Source organism: Peromyscus californicus, unplaced genomic scaffold, assembly GCF_007827085.1.
Source record: "Peromyscus californicus insignis strain IS unplaced genomic scaffold, ASM782708v3 Scaffold_9__1_contigs__length_137607984, whole genome shotgun sequence".
NCBI classification, from domain to species: Eukaryota; Metazoa; Chordata; class Mammalia; order Rodentia; family Cricetidae; genus Peromyscus; species Peromyscus californicus.
This window is the reverse complement of record NW_026294617.1, coordinates 71377047-71394812: the sequence shown is the minus strand read 5'-3', so window position 1 is coordinate 71394812 and position 17766 is coordinate 71377047. Positions and strand designations below refer to the sequence as shown.

Sequence of the window (17766 nt, the reverse complement as noted above, 5' to 3'; positions counted from 1 at the left end):
CCCCTCTTCTTTGCTGCAGTTGGCAGTTTTATTCCCACCACAGTACGGACTCAAGTTTATATATTATACGGATGCATAAATCTGCTCTTCTATGATTGTGCACATAGTTGTGGGCCAGTGAATTAGAAAGTTACAGTTTCAATGGGATTTTCTTTTCATTTTCTTTTGTGTGTAGATGTTTTGCTCACATGACTCTGTGCACCACAGGTATGCAGTGCCTGGAAAGGACAGAAGAAGGCATCAGATCCCACTGGTACTGGAGTTACAGATGGTTGTGAGCTGCCATGTGGGTGCTGGGAGTCAAACCTGGGTCCTCTGGAAGAGCAGCCAGTGCTCTTAACTGCTGAGACATCATACCAGCACCCTCAATGAGATTTTTGATATAACTACCTCTTCACCTTAACTGGGATTGGATTTTTCCTGAATGATGGTGCTTTTCAGCAGATCCAAGGCAGGTATTTCTTTTTCCTCTCCATCACGCTGTGGTATAGATATGGTTTTTGTTTTTGTTTTTGTTTTTCACTCACCACTATGGCTTCTTTCAACAATTACTCATACATCGATGCACACTCCACCCTCTTTATCCTCACTTTTCCCTCAATTAATCTCCTTACCCTATAATCATATTCAGTGACGACTTTGGCAATTGTCTCTTTCCACCCTGGCTATCGTCATCATTCTGGAAAATCTTAGCAACCATGCTGGTGACACATCTGCACCATTCATTTCTTATATTGCACTGGTTTCTACTTCTAGTCCATATCAGCCACCCATTCAAATGGCCATACCCTGGACTTCACATCAGCCACCCATTCAAATGGCCATACCCTGGACTTCACATCAGTCACCCATTCAAATGGCCATACCCTGGACTCCACATCAGCCACCCATTCAAATGGCCATACCCTCCAATCCACATCAGCCACCCATTCAAATGACCATACCCTCCAATCCACATCAGCCACCCATTCAAATGGCCATACCCTGGACTTCACATCAGCCACCCATTCAAATGACCATACCCTGGACTTCACATCAGCCACCCATTCAAATGGCCATACCCTGGACTCCATATCAGTCACCCATTCAAATGGCCATACCCTGGACTTCACATCAGTCACCCATTGAAATGGCCATACCCTGGACTCCACATCAGCCACCCATTCAAATGACCATACCCTGGACTTCATATCAGTTACCCATTCAAATGGCCATACCCTGGACTTCACATCAGTCACCCATTCAAATGGCCATACCCTGGACTTCACATCAGTCACCCATTCAAATGCCCATACCCTGGACTCCACATCAGCCACCCGTTCAAATGGCCATACCCTCCAATCCACATCAGCTACCCATTCAAATGGCCATACCCTCCAATCCACATCAGCTACCATTTTAAATGGCCATACCTTGGACTCCACATCAGCTACTCATTCAAATGGCCATACCCTGGACTCCACATCAGCTACCATTTTAAATGGCCATACCCTGGACTCTCCATCAGCTGCCATTTTAAATGGCCATACCCTGGACTTCACTCCCCATCAGCCACCCATTCAAATAACCATACCCTGGACTCCACATCAGCCACCCATTCAAATGGCCATATCCTGGACTCCACATCAGCTACCCTTTTAAATGTGCATACTCTCCAATCCACATCAGCTACCCATTCAAATGGCCATACCCTGGACTCCACATCAGCCACCCATTCAAATCACCATACCCTGGACCTTGTTATTACCCATAATTGCTTTACTCTGAAGCTGTGAATGCTGAAATTCTACTTATTGATCAACACAGCATAGCATAGCCTCCTAACTCTCTTACTCTTGATTTTCTACTAAATCTTTTCTTAGAAAATATTTCTTTTTTATTTTTATTTTTTGTCAGGTGTGGTGGCACATGCCTTTAATCATAGCATTCTGAGGTAGAGGTGAGTGGATCTTTGGAGTTCAAGGTCTGTGTAGTAAGTTCCAGGCCAGCTAGAGCTGCAGAGTGAAATTTTGTTTCATGAAATAGTTTTTATTTTTGTTTTGAGTAATTTGTATGCTAAGATTGTATATAATTGTACATGGAGAGCTTGTCATTTGTTTCAAGATATATTAAAATGAATAAAACATTGCAGGCATATTTAAGTCCATCATATCTTATCACTAAGTTCTAATCTCAGAAGAAACTACCACTAAGAATGTAGTGAATGATCCAGACAGTGGTGGCACACGCCTTTAATCCCAGCACTTGGGAGGCAGAGACAGGCGGATCTCTGTGAGTTCGAGGCCAGCTTGATCTACAGAGTGAGATCCAGGACAGCCAGGACTACACAGTGAAACCCTATCTTCAAACATCAAAAATCAAAAAAAAAAAAAAAAAGGATTTAGTGAATGTGCTTATGTCTGTATATATATTTTGTTAGTTTTAGGATTTATGTCATGTACTGTTGATAATTAGTAATGACTTTTATTTGATGTTAGGTTTCAAAAATCTTACATATATATAATAGTTTCAATAGTGCTTTATAGAATATTGTATACTTTATCCATTTTCAGTGTTCATTATACATTGTCTTCCCATACAAAATAGGCTAGCAGAGTTATGGTTAAGATAAGGCCATACCTGGACTGCTAGACTGTGTGCTACTTTGGTGTGTTTATTTATTTATTTATTTATTTATTTATTTATTTATTTATTTATTTCTGAGACAGCATCTCAGTGTGTAGCCCTGGCTAGCCTGAACTCCCTGTGTAGGTCAGACTGCTGACCTTCAGAGAGATCTGCTTGCCTCTGCCTCTGAGTCCTGGGATTAAAGGTCTACACCTCATGCTCCAGCTGTGTGGTGCTTTCATGTGAATAAAAAAGACTGTTGCACTGATCTAGTCATTTGGGCATATAACTTGGCAAATGGGAGGTAAAAATAAAAATTGGCAAAGATAAAAATAAAAGTACAGTCAGCAGTCAGAATCTGTGAATTCCCATGCAAACATTCAACTTCAGATAAGAAAAAGTACTTGAGACAGAAGCATATTTACACTGAACACATAGATCATTTTCTTGTCATTATTCCCTAACAGTGGCTATGCTGAATTTCCATTTCATGTGGTGCTATAAATCTAGAGATGATTTGAAATATATACAAGAAGACGTATATAGGTTTTCTGCAGGGCTCTGTCACTTTCTATAAGGGACTTGAGCATCTGCAGATTTTGAGACCTTTGGGTCCTGTAACCAATCAGCTAATAATACTGGAGGACAGTTACAATCGTCCACTCTGGTGGGTGTAGTTTTGAACTAGGAATGCATGGGTTATTAAACAAATTGGACTTTTGTGCCAACTGGCTCCCAGTGAGCACCTCTGAGCAATGGAAAAATTGCGTAGTTATATGTGGTCTCTATAGTGTTTCTCAGTTTGTCAGTTCCACCACACGTGCTTTCATGTAATCAATACCCTAGATTCATTCCATCATTACACTTTTGGACCCGTGGGCCTCAATCCTGTTGCATTATGGTTGGTGTCAGCAATAGATAAGCATGTCACTGAAGAACAAACCAAGTCACACTAGTCATTTCCCAAGGCAGGGAGAAGAAAAAAATTTTATTGCAGATGCAATGAGAGTGGCCTGCCATGTCTAGACAAGTTCTATTCAGACCTTTTGATGCCCACACAGATAATGATGATAAATGGACTAAGCTCAAATTTTTCCTCTCCCTTCCTTCTCCACCCAGCTTGTCCCTCTTATTCCTGTCCACCCCCATGCTTACACTCCTTCAACTGGCAATCAGATAAAATACTTAGAGTTACTTTTTGGTGTTTGCAGTCTAACAAGTACTTCTGCATTATCTTCCTCATTCTCTTTGGTTGTAGTGCCAAGAAACATTCCTATACCATTCTTTTTTTAAAATACTTGCTACAGGCCCTGGCGCTACCGGGATCTGTGTTTCCCTTTTATCTATATAGCTTTGCTTTTCCCAGTGGAGCACAGCTGTTCATGGGCATGCCAGTGTGGGCGAGTGCATCTGACTGAGAATGAGTCTTGTAGGTGATATGAACTATATCACAGGTAAGTTACATGTCCTTGGAATCTTGGCAGCTTCAGTTTGCACACTGAAAACCTTAAACGTTTTTCTCTTGGTTGATTTCTTGTGAAGGCAATTGATCCATAGCTCCTAGTGCGCTCCATAGTTTCCTTTAATCTGATGAGTTGCCACTCTTAGCAATGTGTCGCTTTTCCGCTATAACTGACTATTGTCTAAGGAATGTGGCTATGAAGCTATCCTTCTCTTCACAGGTGCACAGTTTGGGCTCAGGGGAGCTGCCGTCTTCTGTACCTGTGACCCTCTGTAGGAGCCATTGAGTGTCCTCGGACCTTTTGCCTTTCCTTGCACCTTTCCTTAAATCTCAGATTAATTTAGCTTTACTACTTTATTCCATTTCTGTTTTTGCCAGGCTTTGGGGTGCTAGTAAAGTTATCTGATGCTGCCTTAACTCCTCTGCCGACTTCAGACATCCTGCTTTGCTCAACACCTGAACAATACCTGGCATATCTTTCTCCCTTCCTGATTCCAATACAGTAGGGTTTTCAGACCATTCCTGTTCTTTTCAAGTCTCCCTCCTTTCTTTCCTTCCCCTTCCCTCTCTCCTTATCTTGCTTTTGGTGGATGACTTTACTACCTTGCTAAAATGGGAGATTGTTTATAAAGCACTAGGAGTCCAGTCTTGAGAAGAATGCTTACTTGGATAAAAAACACCCCCACCTCCACCCCAAACACACACACACACACACACACACACACACACACACACACACACACACACTTACACACCAAGTCCAGTAAGTTACTGAGGTTATAGTTAGCTTATCTTAAGCAAGTCAAATAGCAATTTCCTCACATGATTCTTAGGGTTGTATTACAAAAGCTAGGGATAAAGTCACTTGATATTAGCAGTTTATAGGAAAGGTGTCAAAGCATTGCTGGTTTTGGAAGTTTAGTTTTAAGCAGAATCTTTCTCCCATTTTCAGCTTTTCTTAGAATGTAATGTAAAGATTTTTTTCCTCGGGGTTGGGGATTTAGCTCAGTGGTAGAGCGCTTGCCTAGCAAGTCCCTTAGTTCGGTCCTCAGCTCTGGAAAAACAAAAACAAAAACAAAAACCTTCTTCCTCTAGTGGTGGTGGAATTTAGTGCTCAGAGTCACAGCAGTGGTGAGGCAAGGGGCCAGTTTTGATTTCTCAGTAAGGCCCAATGGATAGGAAAATTCTTTATTTCCTTTCTTTTTGAAGGGATCTACTGGGCCACAAACTACGAAAGTGCATATTCCTGGGCCTATCACTAGATATAGATTAAATACGTCTGTGATGGTTTCCAAATATTTCCCTTTTAAAGTAATTATCTTATGTGATACTGATGCAGCTCATCCCAGGGAGAGCTTGTCTTTGGAAACAACCATCAAACAAACTTATAAGTATACCTTCACTCTTTAAAAAACTTTAAAAAAAAAAAGTAGAACGGGATTTCACTACGGTGAGACCTGCTGGGAATTTCTTTTGTAGCTTACACTGGCCTGGAACTCCTGCTCCTGCTTCAGCTTCCTATGCTACAGTCTTCACTCATTTTACCTCCTTTTTTGTCTCAGCAGTATGAGAGCTTGTTCTCTTCCAAAGCTGATTTTTCTATGGATGCTCTTTATTCCATTCCCTTGGTTTCAGTTTTTTAAACACTAGGGTCTCACTATGTATGGAGGCCCACAAAGGTTTCCTAGTGAGGTCTGAACTTGCTTTACCCAGCAGAGCTGCATTAGAGGATTGCTTGACCATGTGCATGGTTACTAGGTGATTGGAAGGGTCTACTCCTGGCTGAGCTAGGGGGAGGTCTTCTGTTCCACCCCTTGGCATTCCTATAAATAGAATAAGTAGAATAAGATAAGCAACAAGACAAAGGAACTTTTTGTCCTTGATTTTTCAACTTTGGGACTATAAACACAATCTGGGAAGAATCAGAGTCATGGAAAAATACTATAAAAGAAAACAGGCAGAAAAAGATTCCTATGGAAGCTTTTGGCCTGTGGACAGCTTAGATCTAAGCCCTGAGCAGCACAAAAAGAATTTTCCCTGAGACAGATGTAGATGAAATAAAACTCTTCATATGACTCTGGCATCACCACTATATGAAAACATTGTACCATTAGAATTAGTTTCCTCTTGGCCATGAAGCCAAAGTTTAAGGAACAGAAGTCTTGGGAAAAACTTAGTAATCTTTCTCTAAAAATCTGAAAGCTTTTCAGGTCATTTCTTCTCAGATTTTTTTTTTCTTTTTGTAAGGACAAAATAGATTGACCTGGCAATAACATCTATCAGTATGGGAAAGTCACCTGTAATTGCTCTAGAAAAAACAAAAAACCTCTTGAAATATGACAAATTCTCTCTGCTAGTCCTGTCTCTCCTTCAAGCCAGTATTAGCCAGAATCCCTTGCAGCCAGAGCCTACACCCAAGAAAATGCAGACAGAGAGCTGAGCAGGGACAGCTTCCTCCCAAAGTGGAGCCACAGCAGAGGTGGTGCAGGACCCAGGGAGAGGCTGCTGGTGCAAAGGAAGCAGTGAAGGCTTTGAAGTCCTCCCTGTAATGGGGGAGGCAGGGTCTAAGTTCCTAGAAGTAATAACAGCATGAAAAAAGCTGAGGAAAACTTTGCCCAAATAGAAACAGGAACTCAAGCCCTTACCCCCAGAACAGAAAGCAGTTAGCAGAGAAACGGAGCCTAAAGCATCAGGGACTCTGCAACTTGGGGGAGGGGACAAGCAGGGACAAGCAGAAGATCTATCCAGGGGAAAAAAAAATCTTACTGAAAAAGCTTTGTTTCAAGTACTTTCATTTTCCTTCACTGACCTGGTAAGGCAGGAGACAAGTGCCAATCCGAAAGCACGTGCAGGTGGGTGCAGCCCACTCCAGGGACAATGTCAAGTGAAGGAAGTACACCTGTCAATGCAAGCTCAAGAAGAACAGAAACCTACCATGGCAAAAAACAGCTCACTTGATCTTGATTTTCAGTATGAAAACAAACCATGTAAACAGAAACGGGAGTGCAGCAGACCCGAAAGGCAGCTTGGGAAATGTAGTCTGTAACATAGTTTGTAACAGCATGATGTTATAGAGAAAGGCAGCTTGGGAAATGTAGTGCACAAAAGTGAGGTGGCATAGGCAAGCAGACCTGGAGAAAAAGCAGATAGACTGGGACAAAAAACTTTCAGATGTTCCCAGTAACTTAGCATCAAAATGCCCAAGGGAAATCCTGCCAGTATAGCCTCTCCAAAAACCCCCAATTGCCATTTTTTTCCACAAGCTTTGTTAGCTTGCCTCCTGGGAATGAGAAACAGGCAAACAGCTTGCCTATCAGGTGGGAATTATTTGCTATGGAAGAGTGAGAAACAGGTGATGTCTGTCAGAAAGCAATTAAAATGCTAAGACGCTTCTCAAGTCATTTTGAAATCCTTGACAAATGAGGATAATCAGAGAAGTTTTTTTTCCTTTAGAACAACAGCCTGCAGTGAGTGATTCCTTTGCAAATATAATGGGGAACAAGGAAGCATGTATTTAGAAAGGAGTGACTGTTTTGTAGATGGGGACGAAACTCCAGAAAATTTAGCTGTCTTACAAAATAGAGTCACTTCACTTGAAAGTTTCCCACAAGAAAACAATGCTAAATTAGAATGTTTGCTTAGTGAATGCACTGATGCTTGTGAGAATAGGAAAAATGTGCCAAGTACTGAAGATTGAAAAGCTACAGCTACAGTCTGAGCTGAATGACTCATCATCAGAGTGTGTCAAAGCTACTGATAAAATTGACATCAGGGGTTGAGAAGCTAGCGAATGAAATGAAAATATAAAATCATGAAAATGTTGTTTCTCAGAGTGAGTCAATGAAAGATGTGTTTCGTGATAAATAAAACAACACATCTGGGCCGGGCGGTGGTGGCGCATGCCTTTAATCCCAGCACACGGGAGGCAGAGGCAGGCGGATCTCTGTGAGTTCGAGGCCAGCCTGGTCTACAGAGCGAGATCCAGGAAAGGCGCAAAGCTACACTGAGAAACCCTGTCTCGAAAAAACCAAAAAAAAAAAAAAAAACAAAAAACAAACAAACAAAAAAAACACATCTATGTTCTTGTCTCTTTTGGACAGTAGCAGTTTCTGTGAACAAATAACTTTATCAGAAACACTGGTCTAATAAAAATCTATCAAAGACAAGGCATCATTGAAAGAGCTTATGACAGTTTAAAAAGCAACTTTAAAAAAAATTAAGAAGGGGGAAATTGTACCCTCAGAAGCTTGATGGCTCTCTTAGAGTTTGGTACAAGGTATGGAAAAGGGAGATTCTGACTTAAACTCTCAAGAAAACTTTCAGAATATACCAAAGCTGACTATAAACTCTGAACTTTAGAAATGATTTGCGTACTTCCTGTCTTGTTAGAAGAAAATGTAATAGTTCAGTTAAGAAATCTCTTCTAGATGTTTGCTAATAGAGTTTGCTTTTGAATGTAAGTTAGTTCTGTTAAGAGATTCTTTCTAGTGTAAGTTAGGTCTGTTAAGAGATTCTTTCTAGATGTTTGCTAATAGAGTTTCCTCTTGAATATAAGTTTGGTAAATAGTTCTTTTTTTTTTTTTTTTTTTTTTTTTTTTTTTTTTAAAGATTTATTTATTATGTATACAATGTTCTGCCTGCATATATGTCTACAGGCCAGAAGAGGGCACCAGATCTTATTACAGATGGTTGAGAGCCACCATGTGGTTGCTGGGGATTGAACTCAGGACCTCTGGAAGAACAGTCAGTGCTCTTAACCTCTGAGCCATCTCTCCAGCCCGGTAAATAGTTCTTTTAAGACACCTCTTCTAGATATGTGCTAAAATTTGTAAAATAGTTTTATAGAGTATCCTTTTGAATATAAGTTTGTAAAAAGTGTAAATATGTATAATGTAAGTTTGTAAAAAGTGTAAATATGAATAGTGATAAAAAGTGTAAGTATCTATAACAGTTTTATTCACACCAGTTGTAAATATGTAAATGTGTATAGTAATGTTTATACCAGATATATTTGAACATTAAAATATAATTTTAACTTAAGTGAAGGTGTCATAATTAGGGGAGCTTTTCTGTCTTCTTTTTAAAAGTTTCCGCTCCTCTGTTTAGAAGAAAAGGGGTAGTACAACTAAGACTGCTGTAGTCACCTTAGACCCATTCCAATAAGGATATTCCATCTTTGTTATTCTCTACTCCTTTACTGGGAGGTGTGGCAGCTATGAAGATCACTGTGAATGTTTGCAAGCTCTTAGTAGGGACCTGAGTCAGAGCTGAGTTAGGCTCTGTAACCTCTCTTGCCAGGGGCTGGTAGTCAAAGACGGGCAGCTTTTTCTTGATAACTTCCTGAATGTATGTATGTAAATAAATCAAGAAGGATGACCTAAGACAGGCACAGTCTATCTGAGGGACCTGGGGGGCCCTTTATTATATCAAAAGGGGTGAGTTGTGGAGGCCCACAAAGGTTTCTTAGTGAGATCTGAGCATGCTTTAACCAGCAGAGCTGCATTAAAGGATTGCTTGACCATGTGCATGGTTACTAGGTGATTGGAAGGGTCTACACTTGGCTGAGCTAAGGGGAGGTCTTTTGCTCCATCCTTTGGCATTCCTATTAACAGTCCTTTAGAAGAGACAGGAGAGGCCAGTAGATAATAATCCAGGCCCTCCTGAGGCTATAGTGTGTTTCTATCTGTTTCTCTCTCCTCTATCCTTCTATCTAATATCTCTTATCCCTCACTCCTCAAGAGTACCCTGGGGTAAAATGTGGGAGCTGGTCTCCCAGCTGGGCTCCCACAACTATGTGTCTGTAGATGTAACCAATCGTCTTATTAAATAAGAAACACAGAACCAATGCAAAGAAGAAAGCCAAGAGGTCAGAGCTAAGAGCTAAAACCTTACCCTTACTCCTGCGGTGGTCCTACCTCTCTGAAAGAGACCTACTTCCTGTGTTAAAGTCTTTATATAGACTTTCGGTTCTGCCTTCTCATTGGTTGTAAACCCAACCACATGACCACCTCATCACTGCCTGTCTGTATAGACCTCCAGGTCTTCTATGATTGATATTGAGATTAAAGGCATGTGTCTTCAATGCTGGCTGTATCCCTGAACACACAGAGATCTACCTAACTCTGCATATCAAGTGCTGGGATTACAAGCGTACGCCACCACCGCCCGGCTTTCCTATGGCTTGCTAATAGCTCTGACCCCTGGGCAACTTTATTTATTAACATACAAATAACATTTTAGTACAAAATAAAATATCGCCATATTTCTCCTTTTCTATTTTAATAAAAAGAAAAAAGGAAAAAGCTTACAACTAACATAAGAAAAACTATATACAAAAGTACAATAACTATATACCATATATACAAGTAATAAATACCTAAACAATGTCTAGTCCATTTGTATTTGACAAATTCAGAGAAAATAATGCCATTATCTATCCTATTTTGGTAAGTCCAAAATGTATCTAATTCACTTTCTATCCTAATTGATCTTCAACTATAACTAACTAATCTTCAACTCCCTCAGAGACCCAAGAAGGAAATAATATTAGTTGACAAAAATAAAAACAGGAAGTACATGCAAGCAACTTCCAAAAAATTGTGAGTTGACAGAAACCGCCAGCTGCCTGGACAGTCATCTGAGGTTTCTCCACAGTGTTGGGGCATCATCTTCAGCCTATAGGCTTAGCGTGTCTGACAGACTCATTTGTGAAGTAGGATGTACACAAGGTCAACAGTTCAACCTCACATTGGGTGAGAGCAGTCCATGTACCAGAAACACCTGAATTCCACTAGGGTCATGTCATGATTCAGGATTTTAAATTCTGGAAATTGTTGATGTTTTTTGAATTCAGCTGTCCATTCTTCTTGGGTATGTGTGTTTGTGGCTTCATCTCAGCATCCCGTTCTTCTCCACATCCCTCTATTAAATGCCATTCTACTATTGAGAGGTGTGAGCTTAGTTACTCTTCAAGAATAACTGTTTAAGCTGCTGTTCCATTGCACATCATAAGCCCACTGCCTGTTCAGCTGCCTTCGAAGAAAAGGGCACTGAACCTTTCCCGGATTGCGAAGGCCACTTCAGGGATGGTGCCATATTGTCCTGGCCTCAGAAGATGCCTTTTGATAAAACCATAACCACACTTGTTTTGGCAAGAATCGGTAGTCCTTTGTTTCGTGTCCTGTCTGTTCTGTTTGTCAGCAGTTGATTCAAGGATACTTTGTTGTCCAGTGGCTAACTTTTGCCACAATGAAAGTTAACTCCAATTGCAGTTTCTTCAATGCCCATATTTTCTCTGAAGTAGATTGATACTGCCAGGAGCCTATATGTCTCATAGTCATAACAAAAAAGAAAAATTTTCTAAGTTATTAAAACATTTTAAATGCCATCTTCTGTAGATCTCTGAAGGGTTTGAAGATGACCTGTCTATCTAAAATATATCTGCTCAATCTTGAAAACATACCTAATATGACTACAAGTTCTATTATAATGTCTAATTACTAACTTTCATTTCTTTATATCCTAATAGTTGGTAATAACAGCATTCAGGGATCAGAAAATTGCATTACATTGTTAAATGAACGGTATAAGTACAATTACAAATATACATATAGCATTTTCTAACAATATCAATTTCAATATATATAATTTGTATACAATATAAAACAATCCAATCCAATGTAAAGTATTTATATTTTTCTTTTCTTTTTTTTCTTTTTTTTAAATAAGAACCTTAAATCTAATCTCCTTTGCTTAGTCCTTTTCCTAACCCTTGACAACAACTTGTAACCAACCCCCCTAATCAATGAAAATTATCCCAGACCCAAAACCCATTAAAAGACCAAAAAAAAAAAAAAAACCAAAAAAACAAAAACAAAAAAAACCCACCCACCCCACACCACCTATTTGGGAATGTGGGCATCGTATTCTTAAAATTGCTTCCTGTTGGGTATGGGCGAAGGTATCTTTATCCTGAAAAGAAAAATTTTAGGTTAATTGTCAAATTCTAGGAAAGGTAACTATATCCTTCGTTATTCAGTCTGTGTATAATTCCAAAGTTCTGGGTTTATCTCAAATCCTTATTCAAGTAGTCTTTGAGACTGGATCATCTCAGCTAGCCCTCTCAAAATTGCTCTGAACACTTTGTAGTTCAAAGCTGATCTGTAGATGATGTTTGTCAGCTTAGTGATGTTATTATTGTCCACGTGGAATTGTTGTTGTTGTGGGGCCTCATCTTCTTCCTGGAGACTTCAGTTGATGTTAGGCCTGGCCGTGAATTCCTGCAGAAAACTGATAAGAGACTCGAACACAAAGACATATATATGCAGGTAATTGAAGCCTTTTTTCTTTCTAGAATTAGTTAGTACTCTATATGACCATTCATATCTTAACAAAGTTTAAAATGTATATATATCTCTCTATATATTAATCTTGTAAATTTTGATATAAAATTCATACTTTAAGAAAAGTTTAAAGAATCAGAATAGAATCAAAGAGTTGAGATTAGTAATAGAATAGTCCCTTAATTAATTTGGCTTTTCTCCTGTCCCATAGCAGAAGATGGCTCTTTTATTCTGGCATGATACAGGGAGTTTGCATTTTCCTTTTAACAACATGCTTGAGTTTAAAGAAGGAGAGAGCCATTTTCCAACTCCAAAGTCAGCTTTAAATTTTAATTGAACTGGGACTATTAGAAGACAAATAGTGTTAAATCTTTAGAGAAAAGCAGAAACAAACATTTAGGAAGACATAAAATTTTTTAGATAACATACCTATAAGCCATTTCACTCTGTTTCCTGGGACAGATGATTTGTCCCTTTTCTTCAGTTGTCTCATTTGTCCAGTGTTATCAGATTCCTTAACCTTCATTCTCCTAAAAGACAAAAACAAAAACCTTTCCCCAAGGTTTTTTTGGGATGTTCCTTTTTGGCAAGTTAATATCTGATTAAATGAAAAGGCATGTGTTATGGTATAAGTTAGTTTAAATTGGATGTTCATGCTAGTTGATGAACTATCACCTCCTCTAATTAAGAGGTCTCTCTTGTTCAAATCGAACCTTTATCAATTCTTTCTCAGCTTCAGGTGATAATTCTCTTGGACTATTTAAGTCCTTGTCACCTTCTAAGGTTTTAAACAAATTATTCAGTTCATCATTTTTTTACTCCTCAAGAGTACCCTGGGGTAAAATGTGGGAGCTGGTTTCCCAGCTGGGCTCCCACAACTATGTGTCCATGCTTTTCTCAAACCCATGGCAATCTTCCTGCCTCAGCTTCCCGAACTCTGAAATTATAGGCATGTATCACCATGCCTGACTTTGATTTTGTTTCCATAATTTTTTTCTAGTTCTTTGAGTTGGCAAAATTACCTCCCCTGGTATTGACAGTCCCTTAATTCTTTAATCTGCTTCCCTTAGGTTTATAAGCATGATTTATCCAGTAATTCTTTACTCACTATCTCCCATGTTTCAATCACATTATTTTTCTGTACATTTTTTTCTTTCTTCCTTGTCTATAGTCATACTTATTTAACCACTAAATTTCCCAAAGAATATTTCCTTCCCATATTAACTTGTAATAATTAAAAGCAGTGGTAAAGATAGTTATTAACATTATATGAGTATATTTTTTAAAATTGTGTGTGTGTGTTGTGTGTTTATCATATATGCAGATGCACACATGGGGGCTGGGGAGAAGGCCAGTTGTCCCATCTACCACTTTTAGTCTTTTTCTCTGACATGGAAACTTCACTGAACTGGAGCTATGCTGGCAGCCAGCAAGCTCCAGCCATCCTCTTGTCTCTGCTTCCCATGATGCTGAGGCGCATGCCCATGCCCAACTTTTTACATGTGTGCTAAGGATTATAACTCAGGTCCTGATGTTTGTGCAGCAAGCACTCTTATCTGCTGAACCATCCCTTAACCTCTGATTATACTTTTTCAAGTACTTTACATAGCAACTTTGTGTCAGATAGTCTACGTATCAATTTTAGTGAATATCTATGTGTGCATATATGAATCTATTTATAGGCTACTTATTCAGTTATCTACGTACTATTCAACAATACATTATGGTATTATTGTTACTTTATAAAATGCATTTTGTTGTCTTGCCAACTTCTTATAATTCTCTTTGAAATGCTTGTTTTTCATTCTCCTTTGATTAATCTATTCCATGTTTTTCATGAACTTTTCTTCTCTGTCTACCTGAAATGAGTCTATTTAAAACCCTGTAACATGTGCTTCTAACTTGCTTTTCTAGCCATACTTTTGGATATTCTTCCCCCTGCATGCTTCAGCCCCAAACAATATATTCTTTGATCCCTGTGCTCACTTTCCATAATGTCTTTGGCCATGGATTTTCTTTCTTTGGCTGTGAATTAAAAAAATATTGCATAGTTGACCCATCATGGCTCTGTGTGTCTATGAGTACCTTGTAATTTAAGAGAGTCAACCTCTGGGATGTTCTGAAGGACTAGCCAGGGAGGGAGCTGCTACTCAAAGATCCTCTTGGATGGAATTTAGTGCTCAGACTGGGGTAGTCTGAGAACACAGGAGCAGATAGAGAAGTGGGGTAGAAAATATGGCTGTTAGGAGAGTTGGATATGGGGTCTTTCAAAAAAGAATACAAAGCTACATATGATTATTAATCATTAGTAAATATTGAACTTCAAATAGGGCATGCATTAAGGACTAGGTCACAAAATGGCACCTGGAATTAAAGCTAATGAGTACAATTAATGTGATAAGCTAAATAAAATGTGAGATGAGTTGTCTAATGCAGGAATCCACCCTTGGAAATTATTAAGTGTACTACCAATGAGTAAAGTTGTTTCTCAATGTTCCCTCAAGGACATTAAGTGTGTTTGCAATGAGGGTAGGAAGAGGATGGATACTAATTAGTGTTTCTAGCAGTGTCCAGAAAGAGGAGGCTGCTCTGGCCTTCAATATTTGTAGTTTAATTACTGGAGTGTAAGACAGTGTGATGGTAGGAGACCTGTGTAAGGAGCAGATAGACTTGTATGTAAAATCTTTGTAGTGAAAACAAGTCACTTAACTTTTTAGAGTCTATTTCCTCTTTAATAAAATGATTATAATACCATAAAGCATTGGGTTGTTATGAAAGTAAAATTAAATGATAAATAGTATGTTGAGTAATTTATACCAAGCACAGTGAATGAAGTAATGCTCCTAGCTTGTAAGCATTACATATTGAACAGTAAGGTCACTTTTGTGTTGTTCCTTCCCTTTCAGGAAAAATTATTGAAGTTTTCAGGTTACCATAGTGTGGTAATGAAATATTAGTACTGAAATGCCTTTGCTCTAAAGCTAATCTAATAACCTTTGATAATTGGTTCCAGTTTTTTTTTGTTTTGTTTTGTTTTTTTTACTTCATAGTTAGCAAAGTGGACCATCAACTTTTTGCTTACTATGACTTAGCCTTCCAGATTGCAGCTGAATATACCAGGGAAATAAACCTGGAGAATTAGAACCTCTCCCCTTATCTTCAGAAGTGAGATCCAGCCCCTGGCTAAGGTGTTGACATCCTGCCGAGTTACTTAGCCCTTGGTTTTTCTCTTTTAGCAGCAACAGTTAGGTTCTGAGATTACGGAATCATAACAAGAAGAGAAATACCATAACAAACTTGGTTTAGCTATACAGCTAGATATTTATTTGAAATTCTGTTTTTTTCTTAGAAAGATTTCATATTACTTACCTCTTGAAATTTGAAAGGTAAGGAATAAGGTTGGAGTGTTGTGTAGAAAAAGCTAGGGTCTGGGCCTGCTTTTTCCTTGTAGACCCAGAAACACACTAATATTAGTACCCTGGACTTGGTGAGAATCAGAAAATCTCTTTCATTGTAACTTACCTTGCTAGGAACTGAAGCATGAAAAACAGAATGCTAGATTATTTAACTTAAAATAGAAACAGGTGCTTTTTCCTTTTGGGAAATTGATGGGCAGAAGACCCAGGTTAATTGTAGGGTAGACAGAATATTTGCTATGTGACTCAGCTGATGACTATCATCATGGATTAATGTGGTGAGAAATTTATGTAAAAAACTGGGACATGCTAGACCAAATATGTCAATGGACTACCTGGTCAGAACACTTTCTCCCTGGAGTTGCTCTTGATGGGCATTCTAACAGTGGTCTTTGGAGAAATGTTTTTATTTTGAAATACTTTGTGGTTTACACGCAAGTACAGGAAATCATGTAACAAATGGCATTTTGATTCACAGATGTTTGGGCCTTGTATATTGTTAGTCTCATTTTCTCCATTCCCTCGAGAGTACCCAGTATCATGAATTTGTTATTTATTGTTTCCTGATCTTATATTTATCATATACATGTTTGATAAAATTTTCACTGAATATTTTGATTTTGAAGTTTGCCCATATGTAGTGAAACATGTATATGTGACATGATTTCAATGTATGCAGTATTATAAATTAACCAATATTACCATACAGTTTTTGTTTAATAGCTGAGGCAAGACAAAATTGTTTTTGTTTCTACTCAGGACTTTCTATTTTTACTTTTTATGACAAATATTTCAGGTATAAGGCTTTTTTGGGGGGTATGGAAAATTGTTAGATTTGTAAATTTGTGTCCAAAAGCAACTTCAAACTGGCATTGTATTAGCTTAGTTCAAAATTTATAAATATAAATATATTTTTGGAGTTGTTCAAATTGATATTTTATTTCTCTTTTTTTTTTTTTTTTTCGTTTTTCGAGACAGGGTTTCTCTGTGTAGCTTTGCGCCTTTCCTGGGACTCGCTTGGTAGCCCAGGCTGGCCTCGAACTCACAGAGATCCACCTGGCTCTGCCTCCCGAGTGCTGGGATTAAAGGCGTGCGCCACCACCGCCCGGCTTATTTCTCTTTTTAATACTTAAAAATTATGTGTTTTAGAAAAAGAGTTGTGGTTTTTTTTGGTTTTTGGTAGTGTAAGTATTAACTTCTCTGGAGACAATTACATGCTAGTTTAGATGACGCGAAGGTAAACACACATGCTAGTCAATTGCAACTGTTAAAAAACATTGGGTTCCTAACTAAATGTGAGAGTCCATAAGAGCTGTAATCTGAAACTACAGTAGACTCAAGTCAAGCGAAGCCAGTGCAGTTCAGCCAGTGCAGTCTGTGTGGAGGTTACGCTGGAGAGACCCTCCACTCATCAGCATTTCCTCAGAGCGTCCTTGTGCCCAGTGAGACAACAGTGTTCCAAAGGGAAGACAGAAGCAGGAAACACATATTCACTAAGCATTTTTGAGTGCCTTCTGAGATTTTTTTTTCATAATTTAACATCTCAGTAATTCATGAAAACATTCACACAATTCTTTAGAATGCCCCTTTGTTATTTGAAAGAGAAGGAAGTAAGACTTCCTAATTCATTTTTGGTGTCTGAGACAGCTCAGTGACTGGACAGAATATAATCAGTGCTGTTCAACAGAGGCAAGCATAAGGAAAGAGAGAACAAAGTTATCTCAGAGAAGAGAAAGTGTTTTCTGCAACACACTAAAATAGACTGATGGACAACATACTGCAGTATTAATGCTGTATGATTAGATACAGTACTCAAGTTTGAACTTTTAAAGCACACAGAGATCGTCTTCTGAAAGACAAGCTGTAGCTCCCTTTCTGTAACTTTACAAGCTTTCTCCTCACTGATGTCTGGTGTTCATACATGTAGAAGCTTTGATGT

General features: G+C 38.7%; 1 long non-coding RNA gene across 1 annotated transcript in view; it reads left to right on the top strand.

The window, feature by feature from the left end:
* LOC128105392 (uncharacterized) overlaps window positions 1-17766 on the top strand; it is a 28792-nt gene that overhangs the window by 4878 nt on the left and 6148 nt on the right. The window contains exon 2 of the long non-coding RNA XR_008216322.1: window positions 8725-8850. This is a non-coding gene — a long non-coding RNA (uncharacterized LOC128105392). The remainder of the gene's footprint in view (window positions 1-8724; window positions 8851-17766) is intronic.